This window comes from Sorex fumeus, unplaced genomic scaffold (assembly GCF_029834395.1).
Source record: "Sorex fumeus unplaced genomic scaffold, SorFum_2.1 ptg000006l, whole genome shotgun sequence".
Taxonomy (NCBI): domain Eukaryota; kingdom Metazoa; phylum Chordata; class Mammalia; order Eulipotyphla; family Soricidae; genus Sorex; species Sorex fumeus.
The window spans coordinates 68766554-68787998 of NW_026606063.1; the positions used below are offsets into that span (position 1 = coordinate 68766554).

A 21445-nucleotide genomic window follows, 5' to 3' on the forward strand; every position below is an offset into this window, starting at 1 on the left:
ATTGAAACATGATCATGAACAAATGATTTTGTAATTGTGCATTTCACGGTGATTCAGTAAATAAATAAATAGCACAGCAGTAGGAGATTTGCTTTGCATGCAGCCAGCCCAGCCGACCCAGGTTAGATTACTCCTCCGCCCCCCTCGCAGAGCCCGGCAAGCTACCAAGAGTATCTCGCCCTCACGGCAAAGCCTGACAAGCTCCCCGTGACATATTCTAGGTGCCAAAACACAGTAACAGGTCTCAAGATGGAGACGTTACTGGGCTCGGTCAAGCAAATCGATGAACAAACGGGAGGACAGTGCTACACAGAAGTTCTGTCCTGCCTGTCTGCTATGGACTGTTCTGATTTCATTTTTATTGCTTGTTATTGGAGATATAACATTAGAGTCACTCACAGTAAAATGAGGTCACATGGGAAATTAGGTGAAAGTATAGAGACACCAGGGAGCCCCCTCTGTCCCCGCAGCATCCACTCAGGAATAACCTGATGGATAAGAGGAGAGACGGGCTCCTTTTGACAGGAGGGTCTCACAGAAAGTGGACTTTTGGGACCTTAATCTTCCCTTTCCCGACTCCTAGAGTGAGTGAATCTCCTATGTGTGGTGTGAGCGACCAGCCTGTGTGTTCCAGTGAGGGAGCCTGAGCTGATGTTTCACGCCTGGCACCCTGTGAGCAGGGTCTGCCTCAAGGGCACATTGTGGTAGTGAGGAGAAAGGGGAAAGTAGGGGAAGGAACTTTGCTATTTTCTTCATCTTCACCACTTGCTTTTCTGCTTGCTGAGAAAAAGAACCTCAGTATTCAACCTTGGCTTATTGACTAGAAGACCAACATGGCCTTTGACATAAAACTGTTGAATATTTTGTTTGTTGTACAGAAAGTCCATCAGGATTCACTGGCCATGATCCAGAGATTCGTGAATAAATCTTGAAAGAGATCAACAAGTTTCAGAGATTCTTCTGGATCCAATGTAAAGCTGAGTCATCAGGGGCATATATGTGTGTTTTGAGACTGAACTCTCGGCATTCACAAAGTTGGAATGGGCTACCTCCCCCAATCTCCCTGTATTTCTGGAGGCCCCAGTAGTCACTCACACGACCCAAATCTGCCACCCAGTTAAATACCCAGTTAAATATTTAACTACAACTATATCATCCCATTATAAATTTTTGACTTCCTGGAGCCACTTCTCAACTCCACAACACTGATAAACCAGGAGTAGCACACCAGATTGGCTGTGAGGTAATACAGAAGACAGCCAATCTCAATTAACAAAATGTAAAGACAGAAGGCTAACCTGTAACAACTTCATAGTTATCTCTTAAACAAGGACTTAACGGCTGCATGGTGAGATACAAAACTCTTCACTAACTTTCACCTGAGAAGAGGTATTTGATCTTATTTTAGCAAATTATTTAAAAACAAGCTGTATAAAATGAATTACTGAAGAAATTCTGTGGGGTCCGGATGAAGGGGTGCTTGGGAAAATTGAAAATAATGATGGGGGGCTACCGGGGTTGAGATCTCCAAGCCAACTTGGATCGGGGCTGAGCATCCTCCACCCAGATCCTCCAAATTCCAGTAGGCAGGGGTCACATCCACCAACTGGCCCATCAACGGCCAAGACTCAGAGTATAAAACCCAGCTCCCGGAAGAGAACAGCGCAGAGTCTCCTGCCCTCGCGCCTGGCTGTCCTCACCAGGGCTCTTGGAGGGGAGCTGGTTGAGATTTCCTCCCAGACCCGACCAGGGATCCGGAAGCCGAAGACCTCCAGAACCAGCCACCACCATGCTGAGACCACTCTCCGCACACATGAAGGTACCGCACACATGAAGATTCGCGGCCGCGCGACATCTTATCATCTCATTCCTACTTTGGACAAACTGGCAGGCTACCGAATGTAAGTTGCCCACACGGCAGAGTCTGGCAAACTTCCTGTGGCGTACCTAATATGCCAAATACTAGTAACAATGAAGGGTCTCATTCTCCTAACTCTGAAAGAGCCTTGAATATGGCACTTTAAAAAAAAAAATCTCAGGGCTAGGACGAAGGAGACCTTACTGGGGCCTGCTCGAGGCAATCGATGAATAAGAGGATGGTGGGGGTATGGTGCAATGGTAGTGGGAATGGTGTTGGTATAGAGAATGTATGTAAGAAATCATCATAAACAACTTTGCAAACCACAGCTTTTATATAAAGTATAAGGAAAGCACATCCAAAGAAATTGAACATCAGATAGATGTTTATTCTAATAATTTCTAAGTATTAATGTAGGGATGATCCTGTTTGCTTGTACAGTAAGATGGACCCCTTTAGCCTCCCTCAGTACATCCAGGAGAGGGTCCCTGTCACCTTCAGGGCTACACGAAGTGTGAGGACCATCTCATCCTGAGACAAGCCCAAAAAGCCACTGTGGAGAGAAAGTACAGGGCTTTCAGTTTATGTCTCAATCCACCCAGGTGATTCCTGGCACCACAGTTTCCCTGAGTGTCTATGGGGCATTCCTGGAAATCTCTGAGTACCACGTGGCTGACCTTGGTAGGCACAAGCATGGGGGTGTGCCCTGGTGTTCTCAAGCATAAAAGCCCAAAAAACTGCAAATCACCAACTCTTACACTGAACTGGTTGGCTCAGCCATCCAAGGATTGCCTAGAGGGACAAAATACACTAGCAGTATTGGTAAGTTGCTACTGTACCACACCCAGATACAGAAATCAAATCACTGTGTCACTGTCATGCCCTTGTTCATCAATTTACTCAAGCAGGAGTCAGTAAGGTCTCCATTCGTCCCAGTCCTGAGAATTTAGCAGCCTTGCCTTACTCCTAAAGATTGGAGGCTCTTTTTCCTAAAGATTGGAGGCTCTTTCAGGGTCAGGGGAATGAGACCTGTTATTGTTACTGTGTTTGGCAGATTATATATACCACAGGGAGCTTGCCAGACTCTGCCGTGCAGTATACATATATATCACTATCACTGTCACTATCACTGTCCTCCCTTTGTTCATTGATTTGCTCAAGCAGGCACCAGTAACGTCTCCATTATGAGATTTGTTGTTACTGTGTTTGGCATATTGAATACATCACAGGTAGCTTGCCAGGCTTTGCCATGCGGGCAAGATACTCTCGATAGCTTGCCGGGCTCTCCGAGAGGGGAGGAAGAATCGAACCTGGCTCTGCTGGGCTGGCTGCGCGCAAGGCAAATGCCCTACTGCTGTGCTATCGCTCCAGCCCATGTACATATAAACATATATGTACATATATATGTGCATATATAATATATATTTGCTCGAGCGGGTCCAGTAACGTCTCCATTGGAGACTTTGTTGTTACTGTGTCTGGCATATCGAATACTCTCGGTAGCTTGCCGGGCTCTCCGAGAGGGGCGGAGGAATCGAACTCGGGTCGGCCATGTATATATATATATTTCCCTCTATGGGTCTTATGATGTGACAGAGCCTTGGGGACCAGGAATACGTTAACTCATGTGTGAGACTAGGCCCGAGTGTGTGGAAAGCGGCCTGGAGCATGGTGCAGTTGGGTAGTGGAGGTCGGCTGTTGGAGCTAGGTCTCTTGGGGCGGGGAGGGCTCTCACACACCCGCTCTGGGGAGCCCCGAGTGAAAACAGCCTGGCGCGGAGTGCCGGAAATCAAATAATCATAGAAAGATAATAATTTTCCTGGCTGTAGTTTGCTTATAACCTGTCCTGGTGTTCTGCCAGGAAAGGGACAGTGAGTACAGACACAAGACTCTCTCACCATCACCAGGATAGTGCTCGTGGTGAGAGAAATCCTTTTGGGCAATACCCTCTCCCAGATGCTCCTATTTTGGGGCTTCTGTGGTCTTAGAGTCTCGGATAGCAACATATCAGAAGAACAGCTCTGAAATGTCTCTATTTCTTCTCCTACCATTCCCTTCTCCTCTCCTCCACATCTCCACCGCACTTCTCCCCTCCCTGATGGAGCCTGAAGTGTGTGTGAATTCTCTGAATTTCTGTTCTTAACTACAACCTGATTTTATCCTGCGTCACGCTATGCTGGGATTAAAAACAGTTAGGGAGGCTGCAAAGGGCCACAGAGCATCTTCACTGATATCTTAGTGTACATGCAAACAGGACACCCCCTTTATTAAAAGGTAAAAGGTAAAGGCCCTCCCGTTGATCATCGATTTGCTCGAGCGGGCCCAGTAACGTCTCCATTGGAGACTTTTTTGTTACTGTGTTTGGCATATCAAATACACCACGGGGAGCTTGCCAGGCTCTGCCATGTGGGTGAAATACTCTCGGTAGCTTGCCAGGCTCTCCGAGAGGGGCGGAGGAATCGAACTCGGGTCGGCCATGTTGGCTGCGTGCAAGGCAAATGCCGTACTGCTGTGCTATCGCTGGAGGGTTTGCCTTGCATGCAGGGCGTTTGCCTTGCATGCAGCCAACATGGCTGACCCGAGTTCGATTCCTCCGCCCCTCTCGGAGAGCCTGGCAAGCTGCCGAGGGTATCTCGCCCGCACGGCAGAGCTTGGCAAGCCACCCGTGATGTATTCAATATGCCAAATACAGTAACAACAAAATCTCCATTGGAGACGTTACTGGGCCCGCTCGAGCAAATTGATGAACAATGGGAGGGCCTTTACCCCCTACATTAATATCTGGAAATTAGTTCATTCAGTCTGGAGTGCTGGCTGCAGAGTTGGGGCCCAGGTTTCTCTTACATCCAGTCCATTTCTCACCCAAGTTTTCAGTAAATGTGGTGCAGGGAGCAGTAAGTATGGATTGGTTTGAAGCTCCCTCAGGAAGGCAGATGAGGCTGTCTGGGAGCAGGATACTGCTGCATGAAGAGCAATGGAGGCAAGGTAGGGGAGATCTCTCCTGCTCAAGTCAGGTTTGAGGCAGCAAATGGCCCTGGAGGGTCCTGTCCTGGGCCCTGCAGAAGGGAGCCCTGGGAGCTGCTCCTGTCTGACAGGAAAAACTCGGGGAGACCCCAGTCACAGGCTGATCACTGAAGAGGAAACCGTCTCCTCTAGACTCCATGATCACTGCTGGGCACCCCTGGGATCTTCCGCTTCCTGGGAAATATTCCAGTTCCTCCTCAGGATACTCAGTACTTAGTCATGTGGATGTCCTGCTGGGCTAGTGGTTTGTGGGGGTCTGGTTTGGTCTATCGGGTGCTGAATTCAGTGGTGGGGGGACCATAGGACTCTGCATGGGGATCTGGGTATGCAGTTCCAGGGACAGCCTCCAGAATGAAAGAACAGTGATGTTAAAAGGGTGGTGGGATGGCTTCCTTAGGAATCTGGATGCTAACTCATGAAGCACAACTCTCTGCAGCCCTAAGTGATACTTCGGCTTGTGTGGTTCTATCTTCACTAGACACTGATTGTCTGTGAATCGCGTATGCTGTGAGTGGGCTGTCATTGACTGTTCTGTAGTGGTATCACCTCAATCGTTTCAAAACACGAAGTCTAGCGTCTGGGCGTCTGGTTTCTGAGAGCTGCTATGTCTTCAGGAGGTTTACAAGCAAGGGACGCACCAGTGATGAGACAGGATATTCAATGATGAGTCGGTCAGATTGGACTGTCTTAGCCACTTCTTCTGAACACATTGTTCTTTTCACTCATTGCATTCCTGTGTGCTAATAATAACAATTTCTCACACAAAATAGTAGAGCGATAGTTGGGGACACTGACCCATCAGGACGCATGAGCTGGGTTCCATGTGTGAACACAGGACTCACATGGCCCAGAGCACCTGCTGATAAATGCTTGACAGTTCCAACACTGCAGCATCTCAATAGCCTTGCATCCTTGGTCCTCGGCATTGAATTGCTCATCCCGATGGCTACGAGATATTCAGTGACTACCATGTTCTCTGAGCACTGACATATAGTTCCGACCCCATCAAATAGAAAAACATAAAATTGTAATTCTTTACAAAGTTTAGTAAAATATAATGCAATTCCAAAGCAAAGAGAAAATCTCCCTTGCCTCAATCATATACACACTTGAAAAATGAAAGGAATGTGTACAATTCCTGAAGAAGTCTATAGTGCTGTGCTATGACAAACTGTGTCTCCGGCGCAGAGAAGCAGGGAACCAAGGAACCGCCCTTCTGTGCTAACACTGAGGCCCTCCTGAGGCCTGGAGGAGCATGTTCTCTGTGGGCAAAGTTCTGCTTCCTCACAGGGACCTGCATCCCCTCTAACTTCCTAGCACCTGGGCTGGTCCCACCCCTCTGCCTGCCCAGCCTGCCCAGCCTCCTCTCATTTGCAAGTCCTCAGAGCTCATGCCTGAACAATCAATAACAGTCTGTGTCACCCTGCAGGGTCAGTCTCTGTTACACCCAGAGTGGACATGAGTGCCCCAATGCAGCTCCTCAGCTTCCTGCTGCTCTGGCTCCCGGGTAAGGAGGGAAATTAGGGTGTACTGCACCTAGTGTTACCTATTGCTACAAAAGAATGACTTAAAGTAAGATGAATGGCAACAATGTGTGCTTATATTTTCAATCTAAGGCTCCAGGTGTGATATCCACATGAGCCAACCTCCATCTGTGTCTGCATCTCTGGGAGAGAAAGTCACCATCACCTGCAAGGTCTGTCAGAGCATTAGCAATGTGTTAGCCTGGTATCAGCAGAAACCAGGGAAAGCTTTTAGACTCCTGATCTGTTTGGCTACCAATATAGGATCAGACGTCCCTCCCTGGTTCAGTGGCATTTCACTCTCACCATCAGCAGATTGAAACCTGAGAATGTTGCCACTCATTACTGTCAATAGCATGATATTTACCCTCCCAGAGTGATACACACCAGAACATAAACCCCCAGAGATCAGCTGCGTGAGGCCTGGCTGGACCACCTGCTCCTCCTGTTGCCTGCCCTTTGAGTGTCAGATGTGATTCCAAACACTGTGATTCCAGAGGAAGGTTGTGAGAGATGTCACAAGAAAACCCCTGACACCCCAATTCTCTCCCTTCATCCTCATTCCAGGAACAAAGATATGTTCATTCTGCTGATGTAATTCTTCGTAAACAATAGAGTTTATGAAAGATGAGGAACCTGGGTTCTTATATCAGTTAGGGTTTATGCTAAGGAGAAAAGGTCTCCAGAGAAATTTCAAACAAGGTTTAGTATTAGAATTTATTTATGTGTAAAATTAGTTCTCTATAATATTTAGCAATGCACGGTTCAGAGAGGTCCTACAGAGGATAAGGCAGGTGTCTTGAATGTGGCTCAGTTCTATAGTAACCTGGTCTGTCAGGAGTAATCACTGAGCACTGAGCCAGGAGAATATGAGATTTGTACCAAAAAGAGAAGAAAGAAAGAAAGAAAGAGAGAGAGAGGGAGGGAGGGAGGGAGGGAGGGAGGGAGGGAAGGAAGGAAGGAAGGAAGGAAGGAAGGAAGAAAGAAAGAAAGAAAGAAAGAAAGAAAGAAAGAAAGAGGGGCTGGATTTTCTACACTATTTGGATGTGTGGAATGACTGTGGGGCTGCAGGACTGCAGGGCACCAGCCAACCTAGCAGGACCCCTCCCAAAACCAGTCCCACAAGCTAACAGGCTTAAGCAAAGGCCCAAGCCAAGGACACAGAAATGAAATTTGGGGGTTTTCCTAACAAAATAGGGGAAGTCACCTGTTAGGACAAGAGTGTTCATGTACTGATTAAGTTGTTCCTTATAGTCTGACACCATCTTATATAGTTAAAGAAACCATCATCGCACACTGTTGAGCCAAGGATGGGTTGAAAGTTTGTAAGATTTAGACCCTAAAATTATAAGTTCAATAAACTGTGCTGGTTATAGAACCCCCTAAGAGACTCTGGGTTGAATCCCTAACAGATTCTGGGATTCACACCCCAGGGTCTCCTATGGCAAAAGCACCCCCTGTACTGACCTCTAGAGAGACAATGTGCTCCAGTGTGATATATGGCTGTAACTGAATTTAAGCCTTATTGATGCATGTATTATTCTTCTCTTTCTTTAAATATAGTAAAATATAGTTCTACTTGAATGGTCTTAATTGACACTTTGGGATATAGTTTGAGGTTATAATTGCAACCTCAGTAAAAATTGGATTTATTTTATTCTGTGTCAAACTCCTTGAACATATGTGTCACCATGAATTCAATTCATTAGGCCCCAAGGAAAGGCAATACCAAATTCTTGATTATTACAATGTGAAACTATTAACCTGATTACAACAGAAACAGAGAAATTTGACTCTCCCATGTCCATGCTAAGTGTTGAGACTTGAGGCCAGGGTCATATCACAGTGGGAAGGACATTTGCCTTGAACATAGCCGACCTGGGTTCAAGTCCTGACATCTCATATGGTCCTCCTAAAACCACTAGGAGTGAGTCCTGAATGCAGAAACAGGAATCAGTCCTGAGCATCACCAGGTGTAACACCAAAAAAAAAAAAAAGAAGAAAAAGAAGCTATATGGAACACAGATTTTTCTGTCAATTGCTTACATGAGTTTGACCTAGAAACATATTTACATGACTAGAGCCCCTGATAAATCAATCATATACAAATTGAGAGACACATTGAGAGGACCAGAATAATAGCGCAGTGGTTAAGGTGATTGCCTTGCATGCTGCATCCCATATGGTTCCCAAGTACTGCTAGGAGGAGTTCCTGAGTGAAGAGACAAGAGTAACCCATGAGCACTGCTGGGTTTGGTCCCCAAGCAAGCAAAAAAAAACATATAACCACTACTATCCAGGTTAACTTAATATTTGCACTAATTTTCATAGACTAGAAGACCAGATGAAACAGGAGTCACTTTTTTCAAGAGAAGCGACTCTTGAGGTCTTTTCACACGGATGCACCCATCCTTGTATTTGCATGCTGTCCCCAGGGGAGGATCTATATTGGACAGTCTCACATAAGAGTCAGCTCTATCTTGATTTCAGCTATCAGGTCTTCTCAGATCAACTCTCAAAATGAGGTTCCCTACCCAGTTGCTGGGTCTGCTGATGTTGTGCATCCCAGGTAAGGGGAGCAGGGAGAAGAGAAAGAATGGCTTCAGGAGGGGGTGTTTGGGGGACCCTCTGGTCTCTGCATGTCAGACTGTGGGAGAGAAGCATCAGGGAAGTTGAGATGGCCTAGGGAAAGTGTAGAGGCTGTTTCCCCATCCCTAAGATCTCTTCACTGAGATGATATCCAAATAAATCATTCAAGTTTCTTTCTCAGAAAGCAATATTTTACCTAAAATAAATGGCATAATAGAAGATTGACCTTATGTTTGTATGTAATCTTACACTTTTAAAAATCAATTTTCCAGGATTCAGAAGTGATATTGTGATGACTCAGAGTCCACTCTCCCTGTCCACCATCAAGGGAGAACCAACCTCCATCTCCTGCAAGTCTAGTGAGAGCCTCCTGCATAGTAATGGAAAAACCTATCTGAACTGGTTCCATCAGAAGCCAGGCCAACCTCCAAGGCTCCTGTTCTATCTAGTTTCTAAACGACAGCCTGGGGTCCCAGAGAGGTTCAGTGCCAGTGGGTCAGGGAAAGAATTCACTCTTCAGATTAGCAGGGTGGAGCTTGAGGATGTTGGTGTTTACTACTGCATGCAAGTTACAAAGTTTCCTCGCACAGTGATACAGCCCTGAACATAAACCTCCCTGCCTGGCCTGCCCCAGATGGCCACACTTGTTCTTTGCTGCTGAGCAGACAGCAGACTCTCTGAGACAGTGAGAGAAGGCACTGGGGTCTCAGGGGAAGAGGTTGCAGCTGTAGATTTGGACCCCGACAGCCCCTGCTGTACTGCAGACACCCCACATTAGGGCCTGGTCAGAGGCACAGGCCTGTCCTCGCAGAGCAGCAGGTATACAGGGGTCTGTGTGCTGTGAACGACCAGTTGTAGTGAACTGACAACAGATGAGTAACTCCACTTCATCCTCCCAGGTTTGCCCACATTGGTAAGGGATATATTACTACCTAAGTGTCAGATTATTGACACAACTTTTTCAGGATTTAAAGGCATAATAAAATTTACTGTGAAATGTACATTTTTATAAAAAAAAGGGCACCATAATTGTCAAAGGGAGTACAATAGGTTAGGTGCTTGCCTTGTATGTGGTCAACCAAATTACAGCCCTGGTACCCTATATTTTTCCTTGCAGGAGTGATCCCTAAACCTGGAATAAGTCCTGAGCACTGCCAGGTGTGGCCTCAAACTAACAAATGAAAAAACTAACAAACAAAAATACTAACAAACTAAAAACTGTAGCTTCACTTCTCCCCCATCCTAGGCTGCCCTTTCCAGTCCCTCTTACCTCCTCCACCTGCACCTCCAGGGCTTCCCCTCTGTGTCCCTAATGGAGACTCCAAAGTGTCAGCTCCGACTCCCTGTCCTGACTTCACAGGCCCCAGTCATCTTGCTCACACATGGGTCCTGGTGCCTTTAGAGCTGGGCCCTACTTTTTCTCATTCCTGCCCATGGTCTCCCTAGTTCTCACTCATTTCCTTGCATTCCTTTGCAAAACCCTCTTGGTGAGTAGAATCATGGGAAGCAGAATGTAGAGTAGGAGTTTCTCTGACACTTCCTCACTGAGCAGACACAGTCCTCCAGAGTCAAATCCTTGTAGCAGGAGGGACAATGGGGCAGGCCGTGACCCTTCCTCACTGGTGTCCCATGGGAAGCTGACAATGGACTGAGGGGGGGTTTTGTCCCCAGGCTGACCCTGAGCCCCCTGTGCTGCTCCTGAAAATTCACCTGGTGGACCCTGTCCCCAAGTTCAACACTAGAGATTCCCATGTCCTCTAGATCCTGCCCAATACCTGCTGAGTTCCAGGGTTCCAGAACCCCCATGTCACTCAGAGCCTAGAGATGTCTAGCTCCTCACTGGCTCACAGTGGCCCCTGTGTGGGTTCCTGTCCTTCATCACGCTGATGTGTCAGGAAATAGGAACACACTGATCTATCACATTCACACAAACGTGTAAAATATAAACCCACACATTATAAGAACTGTAGCATGGTAGCACTGTCCTCCCATTGTTCCTTTATTTGTTCAAGTGGGCACCAGTAACATCTCCATTGTGAGATTTGTTACTGTGTTTGGCATATTGAATACGACACGTGGAGCTTGCCAGGCTTTGCCGTGTGTACAGAATACTGTCAGTAGCTTTCCAGGCTCTCCGAGAGGGATGAATGAATTAAACCTGGGTCGGCTACATGCAAGGCAAATTCCTTATGTTGTGCTATTGCTCCAACCCATTATAAAAACTATTATTTTCATATCTAGTTATATAGCAATCAACCCCCTTCTAACTTCCAGAAAGAAATCCAATTAATGTTCGGTAAATGTCCCAACAGCAAAGGCAACTCTCCCGGCCCTGTTGGCATAGGCAGAAATCTGTTTTTTGTTTGTTTGTTTGTTTGTTTGTTTATTTTTATTAGTGGAACACCATGAGGTACAGTTGTAGACTTACAAATTTTTGTGCTTGGGTTTTAGCTATACAATAATCCAGTACCCATCCCTCCACCAGTGCCCATTCTCCACCACCAATGATACCAGTATCCCTCCCACTCTCCATCCCTACCATCCCACCCCACCTCTGTGGCATGGCATTCCCTTTTGTTCTCTCTCTCCTTTTGGGTGCTGTGGTTTGTGAAAGATGCATTGAGTGGCAATCAAGTTCGGTCTATAGTCTACTTTCAGAATGCATCTCGCATCTTGAGAGGATCCTCCAACAAGCTTTTCTTGGTGCTCCTTTCTCTATCTGAGCTGCCTTTTCCCCTAGCCTGTGCAGCTGTCTTCCAAGTCATGGAGTGAACCTCCTGGTACTTATCTATCAAATCACTTAAGGTAAAATGAGGGAGGTCACCAGGTGGGGGGATTAGATGGGGATATAGGACATCAGGGAACGTCCCTCTATCCAATAGACACCCACCAAGAAGAGACCTCCTGGACACGAGGAGAGAGGGATTCCTGTTGACAGGAGGAGGGTCTCAATGGAAGTAACCCTGAGCAACTTTGACTCTCCAACTTCACTCTCCAACAGCCTGGAGTGGGAGAATCCCATGTGTGTAGTGTCGACCCCAGCCTCTGTGTTTCTCTGAGGGATCCAGAGCTGAAGCTTCACACTCCTGGACCCTCAGATCAGGGCTGACTCAGGGGCACCTCAGATAATGCAGTGCCCATTCCTATCCTACCCTGCACCCTTACTACTCAGGATTCATGCTCATCTTGTTTGTTGAGCCTGACCTTGCCTTTAGGATGAAGTTGTTGTTACTTTTATTCTGATCAGAAATACCTCAAGTCAAATGGTCCTAGAACTGCATTTCCCAGCCAGATGGCTGAGTATTGTTCACAGTGACCATAGGGTCCTATAAACAGGATATGAGGGGCCCCAAAATAAATAAATATTTTAAATAATATTTTGTTTGCTTTGGAGTCACACCTAGTAGTGCACAGGATTTACTGTGATGTTTTTCCTTCAGTTATCATTCCCTCCTGCCCAGCTTGGGGAAATGGTTCATGGAAGTCTAGTTTGGTCTTTGGGTGCTGAACTCAGTGGTAGGGACTCTAGGATAGTGCTAGGGAATATGGTTTGCAGTTCCAGGGACAGCCTCCAGAATGAAAGAACAGTGATGTTGATGAGGTGGTGGGACGGCACTTTTAGGAATCCGGATGCTGGCTCCCCCAGGATGGATCTCTGCCCCAGCACAGAGTGACAGTTCTCCTTGTGTGAGTACTATCTTTACCCCACACTAAATACCTCATACCAGGTGGCACCCTGCGTCCCATAAACGTGTTTGTTTAGTGTCTGTGAACGTAATCTGCTGTGAGGGGAGAGCCATTGGCTGTTCTACAGTGTTATCACCTCAATCTTCTCAAGACACTGAGTCTTTCATCTGGTGTCTGAGAGCTGCTGTATCTTTGGAGTAACTCAAGGTTTGTGAGCAAGGGATGCACCAGTGATGAGACAGAGATATTCATTGAGGATTCGGTCAAGTTGTGCTTTCTTAGCCACCACATCTGAACACATTTTCAACTGACCAGCTCAGGGGAAGAGGATGAAATATAGGAAGAGAGTCCAAGCATGTCTAGGAATATTCAGATCTGTATCATGTATTAGAGCTGGAAAAGAAACAAGTGTTTCAAGATGAGGAAGAAAAGTTTTTGCTATTATGTTGACTTGGAAGTAATGGAATAGTTTCTCAGGTGCGGGTTGGAGAGATGAGGAGAAGAATGGGTTGGGATGTTGGATATTCTCTATCTTAACACTCATTTATGAATCAAGACCCCAAATGTTTGTACAATCTTTATCACTCATTGAATTTGTGTCTGCTAATATTAGCAATTTCTCACACAAAATAATACAGTGATTGGTGGGGGAAACTGACCCATCAGGAGGCATGAGCTGTGGTCCACATGTGAGCACAGGACCCGCATATCCCAGAGCACCTGTAGATAAAGGCCTGACAGTTCCAGCACTGCAGCACCACAATAGCCTTGTGTCCTTGGTCCCTGACATTGAACTGCTCATCCCGATGGCTACGTGATGTTCAGAGTGACCATCAGGGTTCTGAGCACTGACTGACAAAGAGCCCTCACACTATCAAATAGAAAAACATAAAATTTTAATTCTTTACAAAGGGCAGGGGGCTGGAGTGATAGCACCGTTGTAGGGCTTTTGCCTTGCACGCGGCCGGAGTTCGATTCTTCAGCCCTTCTCAGAGAGCCCGGCAAACTACCAACATATCTCGCCCACACGGCAAAGCCTGGCAAGGTACCCGTGAAGTATTAGATATGCCAAACACAGTAACAATAAGTCTCACAATGAGATGTTACTGGACCCACTCGAGCAAATCGATGAACAACAGGAGGACAGTGACAGTGACAAAGGGCAGTAAAATATAATGAAATTTCAAAAAGAAGATTTCCCTTGACTCTATTTTATACACAGATGAGAAATCAAAGGAATTTGGACAATTCCTGAGGAAGCCTAGAATGGTGTGTTCTGACAAAACTTGTTTCTGGGGAAGAGAATATAAGAAGCTGTGTCCTAACACAGGGGGCCAGGAAACCGCCCTTCTGTGTTCACAATGAGGTCCCCCTGGGGTCTGGGGAGGAGCATGTTCTCTGTGAGCAAAGTTCTGCTTCCCCACAGGGACCTGCACTCCTGACCTCCCTGCAGCTGGGCTGGTTCCCACACACACCCTCCCCACCTCTGCCTGCCCAGCCTGTCCAGCCCCCTCTCATTTGCAAATCCTCAGAGCTCAAGGCTGGACAGTCAATAATAGTCTGTGTCACCATGCAGGGTCAGTGTCTGTCACACCCAGAGTGGACATGAGGGCCCCTGTGCAGCTCCTCATCTTCCTGCTGCTCTGGCTCCCGGGTAAGGAGGGAAACGAGGGTTTACTGCATCTACTGCTACCCAGGCTTCAGGGACGGGCGGTTTCCTGGCCCCCTGTGTTAGGACACAGCTTCTTATATTCTCTTCCCTGAATAATATAGAGTAAGATGAATGATTACAATGTGTGTTTATATTTTCAACCCCAGGTTCCCAGTGTGATATCCAGATGACCCAGCCTTCATCCATGTCTGCATCTCTGGAAGTGAAAGTCACCATCACCTGCAAGGCCAGTCAGAGCATTAGAAAATGGTTAGCCTGGTATCAGCAGAAACCAGGGGAAGCTCCCAGGCTCCTGATCTATGCAGCAACCAATTTAGAACCAGATGTCCCTTCCTGGTTCAGTGGAAGTAGATCTGGTATAGATTTCACTCTCACCATCAGCAACCTTAAGCCTGAGGATCTGCCACTTATTACTGTCAACAGCATAATAATATCCCTCCCACAGTGATACAGGCCAGAACATAAACCCCCAGAGATCAGCTCTGTGAGGCTGGGCTTCCCCAGCTGTTCCTCCTCGTGTATCCACTACTGAGGGTATATCAGTTGCAGTCAGGCTAAACCATGAGGGAAAGTTCGGGTAAAAGTAGAAGGGTTATTTTTTTTATGTAGGAGTACTGCTATTTATTCAGCTGTGGGAAGCTGGCCCTTTAACTGACGAAGGGTCTACGTGCCTGTGCTATGTATGTTTATCTTGGCCTATGTGACCCTGAACAAGCAGGTCCTGACTAGCGCAAATCTGGTACTGTGTCTGCTCTGACAGCAGCCTGAGCTATGTATGGTTATCTAAAAGAAAACATTTGTCACAGCTAACCCAAGAATAAGAAGTAACTGACACTGACTAATCAAGCATGTGAAACATGTAGTTTTTGTAACTCTCCTAACCATATATATGACCTAGTGATGTAATTGCCTTCTGTGATGTAAGCATAGTTTCCTACGTCAAAAAGTATATAATACCCCTGCCTCCCTGAATGAAGTCCTGTCCTGCCATGTCCCTTTATCTCTCTGTTTCTAAACTGCACTCTCTCTCTTGTGTCTTGTGTCTTCATTCAGTTGGTCCCTCCTTGCACCTACGGATGCTAGGGCCACCTCCGTGGGCTGGAGAATGATCTGGCAGGGCCCCCTGCATTCAGCCACTGATTAGCTGATTGAATTGGGCATGAACTCCACCTTACTTTTTTCATAATTTTATTACTTTATTTATTTTTCTTCTTATATTTATTTATTGAATCACTGTGGGAAAAGTTACTATGCTTTCAGGTTTAAGTCTCGGTCAAACAATGATCACACACCTCTCCCTTCACCCAGTACTCATTTTTCAACACCAAGAACTCCAATATACCCCCCTCCCAACCCTCCCAATGCCTGTGAGGCAGATAATTTCCACTTAACTCTTCTCTACATTGATTACATTCATTATTTTGACAAAAAAATGCACCATTAGAATTCTCCCCCCTCCAACAATCAGAATTGCTGGAAAAGCATTGTGAAATACTTTGTTTTCTATAGCTGGTTATGAGAATCATATAATCTTGCATGGCCGCAATAGCAGCCTTGCGATTTTGGATTTCTGCAGAGAACCAGATAATTACGAGATGGGGTTCTGTGCATCTGGTGTTATGGCTGTGCCGGAGAGCTGCTTGTGGGGGGCAACTCATGACCTCAGTAGGGCATGAAGGAAGAGCCGGAAACACCTCCCTTCCCATGAGACTGTAGTTGCCCCATCACCGCTGGCTCATAGCTGGCTTTTCAGTAAGATCTGAGGCAGCAGCCACCTTGCTGCCAGGCGGGAAAAAGGCAGAAGGGAGCAACACCCTTTCCCTCCCAGGGAGGCATGGAGCCATAGTTTAATGCATGATCCATTCACTTTTCTGCCGCAAGCTGCCCGGGCTCTGGATTAATTCATTTTGCCTCTGGAGCCATGGCTGTGCCAGAGAGACACTCGTGGAGGGCAACTCGTGACCTTGATGGGGTGAGAAGGATGAGCTGGTACCACCCCCCCTTCCAGGAGACTGCAGTTGCCCTGTCACTGCGAGCTCATACCTGGCTTTCCAATAAACTCAGAGGCAGCGGCCACCTTGTATGCAGTCCAGATGCATTTCTGACAAAAGCCGCTAGGTTTCAAGATTTGTTTCTGAGTCTCTGAGATCATGGCCATTAATTAGCTTGATCAGGAGCCAGAGAGGCCGTTTGTAGGGGGCGACTCAGGGTCTCGCTGGGATGGGGAGGAAAGGCCTGGTTCCACCCCCATCTGGTGAGACCCCGCATGTCTTGTCACTGCAAGCACAAACCTGACTGTCCAGCAGTCTCTGGAGGATGGTGGTCACTGGGCCGTCAAGAGGAACAGGCCACAGCATGAAACCTATTCCCACCTGGAGTGGCCCAGAGCGAGTAACCTACTGCAGGAACAGGATACATTTCTCGCAAAAGCTTTTGGGTTCTGAGATTCGTTTCTGAGTCTCTGGGATCATGGCTGTTAAGCAGTTCGATCAGGAACCAGAGAGGCCATGCCTCCAATTATATAGCTGAGCCAGAGGTGGTTTGTGGGTATGTCTCCCACATACCTAACTTTTAGCCATTTACTTTCTTGGTAAACTTTGTGCCAAGATTTGGGGTCTGGCCAAAGGCACAGCAGCAATTTTGGGGTATCTGAAAGCCTGACAGTGCCATCAGGCTGCTGATACACTCACCTCACAGGTACAAATAGACCTGCTGGCGGCATCATACCCCCGGAAGGATTATTTTTGGGGGGGGGGGGGGGAGGTGGGATAAAATACACTTTTATTTTCAGTCAAAATGAACTTCTGGATTAAATATCAAAAATGTTGACTAAAAACTGCAAGTTTGTACACAATTTTAACAATATCGTGGGATATGACATTAATTTGGTAGCCTGCCAATAAGGTTAACGAATGTAACCTGCCCACATGGCAGAGTACTGGCAAACTCCCCGTGGAGTACCTAATATGTCAAATACCAGAAACAATGATGGGTCTCATTCTCCTGACCCTGAAAGAGCCTTGAATGTGGCACTTTTTAGAATCTCAAGGCTAGGACGAAGGAGACATTACTGATGCCTGCTCACGCACATGACAAACAACAGGATGATCGTGATCGTGATAACATTAAAAAATATACAAAAAGAAATTATATTTTATACCAGCAATGGAATATGGAAATTCAAATGGTAAGTGCCATTTAGATAGCATGATGATATAAAATTCTTACGAATAAATCTGAAAAGGATACAATGAAAACTAAAAAGCATTTCAAAGTGTAATAAAAGATCTAAAGAAATAGCACTTTATTCATGGGTGAGAAGACCAAACATTGTTAAAATAACGATACTACCACAATCTATCATTAGAGTCAATGTAATCATCATTAAAATAACAATAGACAGGTACAATCTAATTCTAAAATCATGTGCAATGCAAATAACCTAGAATAGATAAAGAAACTTTTGGGGAAATGTTGCATTCCTTAAAACACCCTAATTTAAGACTTATAAAGAAATAATAACTAAGACAGTGTAATATTGACATAAATCTTGATTAATAAGGGAAAATACAGCGTTCAGAAAGCGGTCTATATGTGTTTGAATAGGTGATTTTTCAATATAAATTCAAAGATAATTCAGTGGAGAAAGCTTTTGACAAAGATTTCTCTTTTTTTGAGTATGTGGCATCAAACTTTATTATTATTTTTTAATTTTTATTAGTGAAACACCATGAGGTACATTTGTAGACTTACAAATTTTTCTGCTTGTGTTTCAATTATACAATGATCAAATACCCATCCCTCCACTAGTGCCCATTTTCCACTACCATGTGTCCCAGTATTCCTCCCACCCCCAATTCCCCAAACCTCACCCTGCCTCTGTGTCTGGGCATTCCCTTTTGTTCTCTCTCTCCTTTTGGGTGTTGTGATTTGCAAAAGAGGCATTGAGTGGTAGTCATGTTTGGTCTATAGTCTATGTTCAGCATGCTTCACCCATCCTGGGAGGATCCTCCCAACACCCTTTATTTGGTGCTAAGAAGGGTTATTTTTGTCTCCATTATTTTCCCTCTCTTATCCCAGCAGCACTGGCATGACAATAGATCTGCTGATTTTGTTTATTGAAATTATTTTCCTCAAGACAGTTGATGACAGTGACATCAAGAGTTCATGCAGGTCCAATCCCTTTAGATTGTCCAGCAACCACTGTGGGGTTTTTTTGTTTGTTTGTTTGTTTTTTAAATTGAATCACTATGAGAACAGTCACAAAGCCATTAAGTTCAAGTCTCGGTCGGTCGTACAATGATCAAACACCTGTCCCTTCAACAGTGCACGTTTTCCACCACCAAGAACCTCAATATACCTCCCTCCCTCCCCCCGCCTGTGTGGCAGATTTCCACTTTACTCTCTCTCTCTCTTACTCTCTCTCTCTCTCTCTCTGATGATCACATTCAGTATTACGACAAAAGACCCAACATCATTATTTGGAATTTTCCCCAACATTCAGACCTGCCAGAAAGACATCATTAGATAATTTGTTTTCTATTGCCGATTATGAAGAGCATATGATGTCGTGTGACCACAATAGCAGCCACACGAATTTGGATTTCTGATATTTTAGTAAGAAACCTAGAGAGATTACTGCCAGAAGCCCCTGTGTTCCAGGTTTGTGTGCCTCTGGGATCATGGTTGGTCAGAAGCCAGAGGAGGCATTTAAGGGTGGCAACCCGGAGCACTGTTATGACGGGGAACAGGGCCAATTTCAACCCCATCCCACCAGGCCCCATGTGTCTCATCAATGCAGTCTCATACCTGGCTGTTCTAAAAGATGCAGGCCACCATGCCGCCACCACTGCAAGGGGGGACAGGCGAAGGGACAGACACCCTTCCCCTCCCAGGGCAGCATAGGACCATAGTTAAATGCACAGTCCAGATGCATTTTGGTTGGGCATTATATTTTGCTCAGATTTTCCCACCACCATTCAAGCTTGTTTTTTCAGGGACAAATGCCTAATCATTTACTTTCCATTGATCACTTTGCCTATCAGGAAATGTTCAGAAAATACTCCTGGTGCCCACATACCAGAGCCATGCTTGTAGAAGTTCATGGTCACTGAGATTCCATTGGGAGAAGGCAGGGAGACAGCACCTACCCCATCTGGGACCTCCCATTGATATCGGCTCAGTATGGGGCCCAGAGATTTCCGGGAGTTTTGGAGCCCACCAGCCGGTTTTCTTCGCTGATGTGTGCTGTAAGATGGCCCTGGGGGCGGGTTGTGGGCATGGCTTCTGGAATCAGAGGTTGCCTGGGAACCAGCGCGGTCTTCACGCAGTTTGGAAAATATTCTTGGTGCCCGCATACCAGAACCGTGCTTGTAGAAGCTCATGGTCACCGGGATTCCAACAGGAGAAAGTGGGGGGAGAGCGCCTACCCCATCTGGGACCTCCCAGTGATATCAGCTCAGTATGGGGTCTGATTTTTTTTGAAAGATAATTTTTCCAAAGGAACTTGAATGCAGTGTCAGTCAGAGATCCTATGTGAGGGGAATAAAACCCAAGAAAGTCCATCAGCTATTGTTTCAATAGTTTTTTAATATAATAAATACTCATATTGTCACCCCAAAATCTTGTGATAGGTGCAAACCTACAGCTTCACACCGAGTGCATCCCACAGGGTGCCTGCTCTCCCTGCCTAGGAACCTTCTCCTATGAGCCAAAGGGAGAAACTGCATATTGCCAGGGCTCAGCAACTGTAGACTTGCGCAGCTGCTTAGATCTGCTCCCGCGTCTGCAAGATCTGGGCCATATCTGCCGCTGAAATAAATAAATAAATAAATAAATAAATAAAAACCATTAGATTGACAGGAACTTGGTATTTTCTATTCATCACCATTTGAATGTGCAGGGAAGTTTAGATTCAAGTCTGATAATGAAAGTTGTAGAGAAAATGAAGGCGAATTAGAAATCATGGGAAAGAGAAAAATTTCATCTCCCCAGATTAGCCCAGCATCTTATTGTCAGTCCCTCACAGGGATTATACAATTAATCAAAGTGACTGTGCTTCCTGCTTCTAAGACTCTTGAAACACTCAGAGTAATAATATGTATCTTAAAGACATTATTCAGAATTCCTTGTTAGTTTTATATTTTACATAGTAGTAGGTCAATATAAACCATTTTACAAAAATACTGAATCTTTTTAGGATTTATTTCTGACATGCGAACATTTAGTGTGTTTTGACATCTATAAATGAAATTTTGACCACTTGTCAATAGAAAGAATTCCTGATCTACTTTCTATTTTTTGTCCTCTCTCTTTGTCCACATCCACTGCTCAGAGCCTTGGAAAATCTGGCACCAGCCCCTCTTCAGATGCACCTCAGCTAGGTACTTGTTACTTCCTGGCAACTGGTCTCTGATTTCTCAGAGCCCTGAGCTCTGTGTTCCTTTCAGAAAGGGAACATGAGTGGTTCATGTGAACGTGCCTGTGATGCAGAGAGTCTCCATAAATGTCTAAAAGCAGCAAAAACCTGGGGAATTTCCACAATCAGCCTCATAGATCATCCACATTGATGTATGTATCAAAGTTGTTTGTGATACTGAATGTGAATAATATTGTGATCTTCTGTTATGGTTATGTTGGTGAAATCTACTGTGTAAAACATGATAGTAATTTGGTCAAACATAACAAAATGAGCTGATTCAGATTAAAGTAAAATTAATATCTTAGGCCCAGAACTTGAGACCTAGCATCATGACCAATGATAACAAAAAGCATTAATGGTCACTACATCACAGTGGTTCACTCCTAGTGATGAGTACAGACATCACCAGTCGTTGACCATAGGCTGATGGTCCCAGAACCTCCTACCTGGTGCAGTAGGACTATAAGCTGGTCTGGAGGGTTCTGGAAGGAAGCATGGAGATGGGTTGACAAGTCTACCCCAGGAGTCAGGAGCCCTCTGCTTCCCGACTTCCCCCACTTCTCACCTGTCATTTCACCTGAAGCTTCCTGATTCTCTTGAAATTGCTTCTGAAATCACATCCATGGTGTCTCATGAGGTTCCTGGTACCTGGGCCTTAGCTCCTGGGGACA

General features: G+C 45.7%; 1 pseudogene; it reads left to right on the forward strand.

The window, feature by feature from the left end:
* The first annotated feature begins 14286 nt into the window (after positions 1-14286).
* Positions 14287-14818, forward strand: LOC130037743 (immunoglobulin kappa variable 1-12-like; annotated as a pseudogene).
* Positions 14819-21445: the final 6627 nt, after the last annotated feature.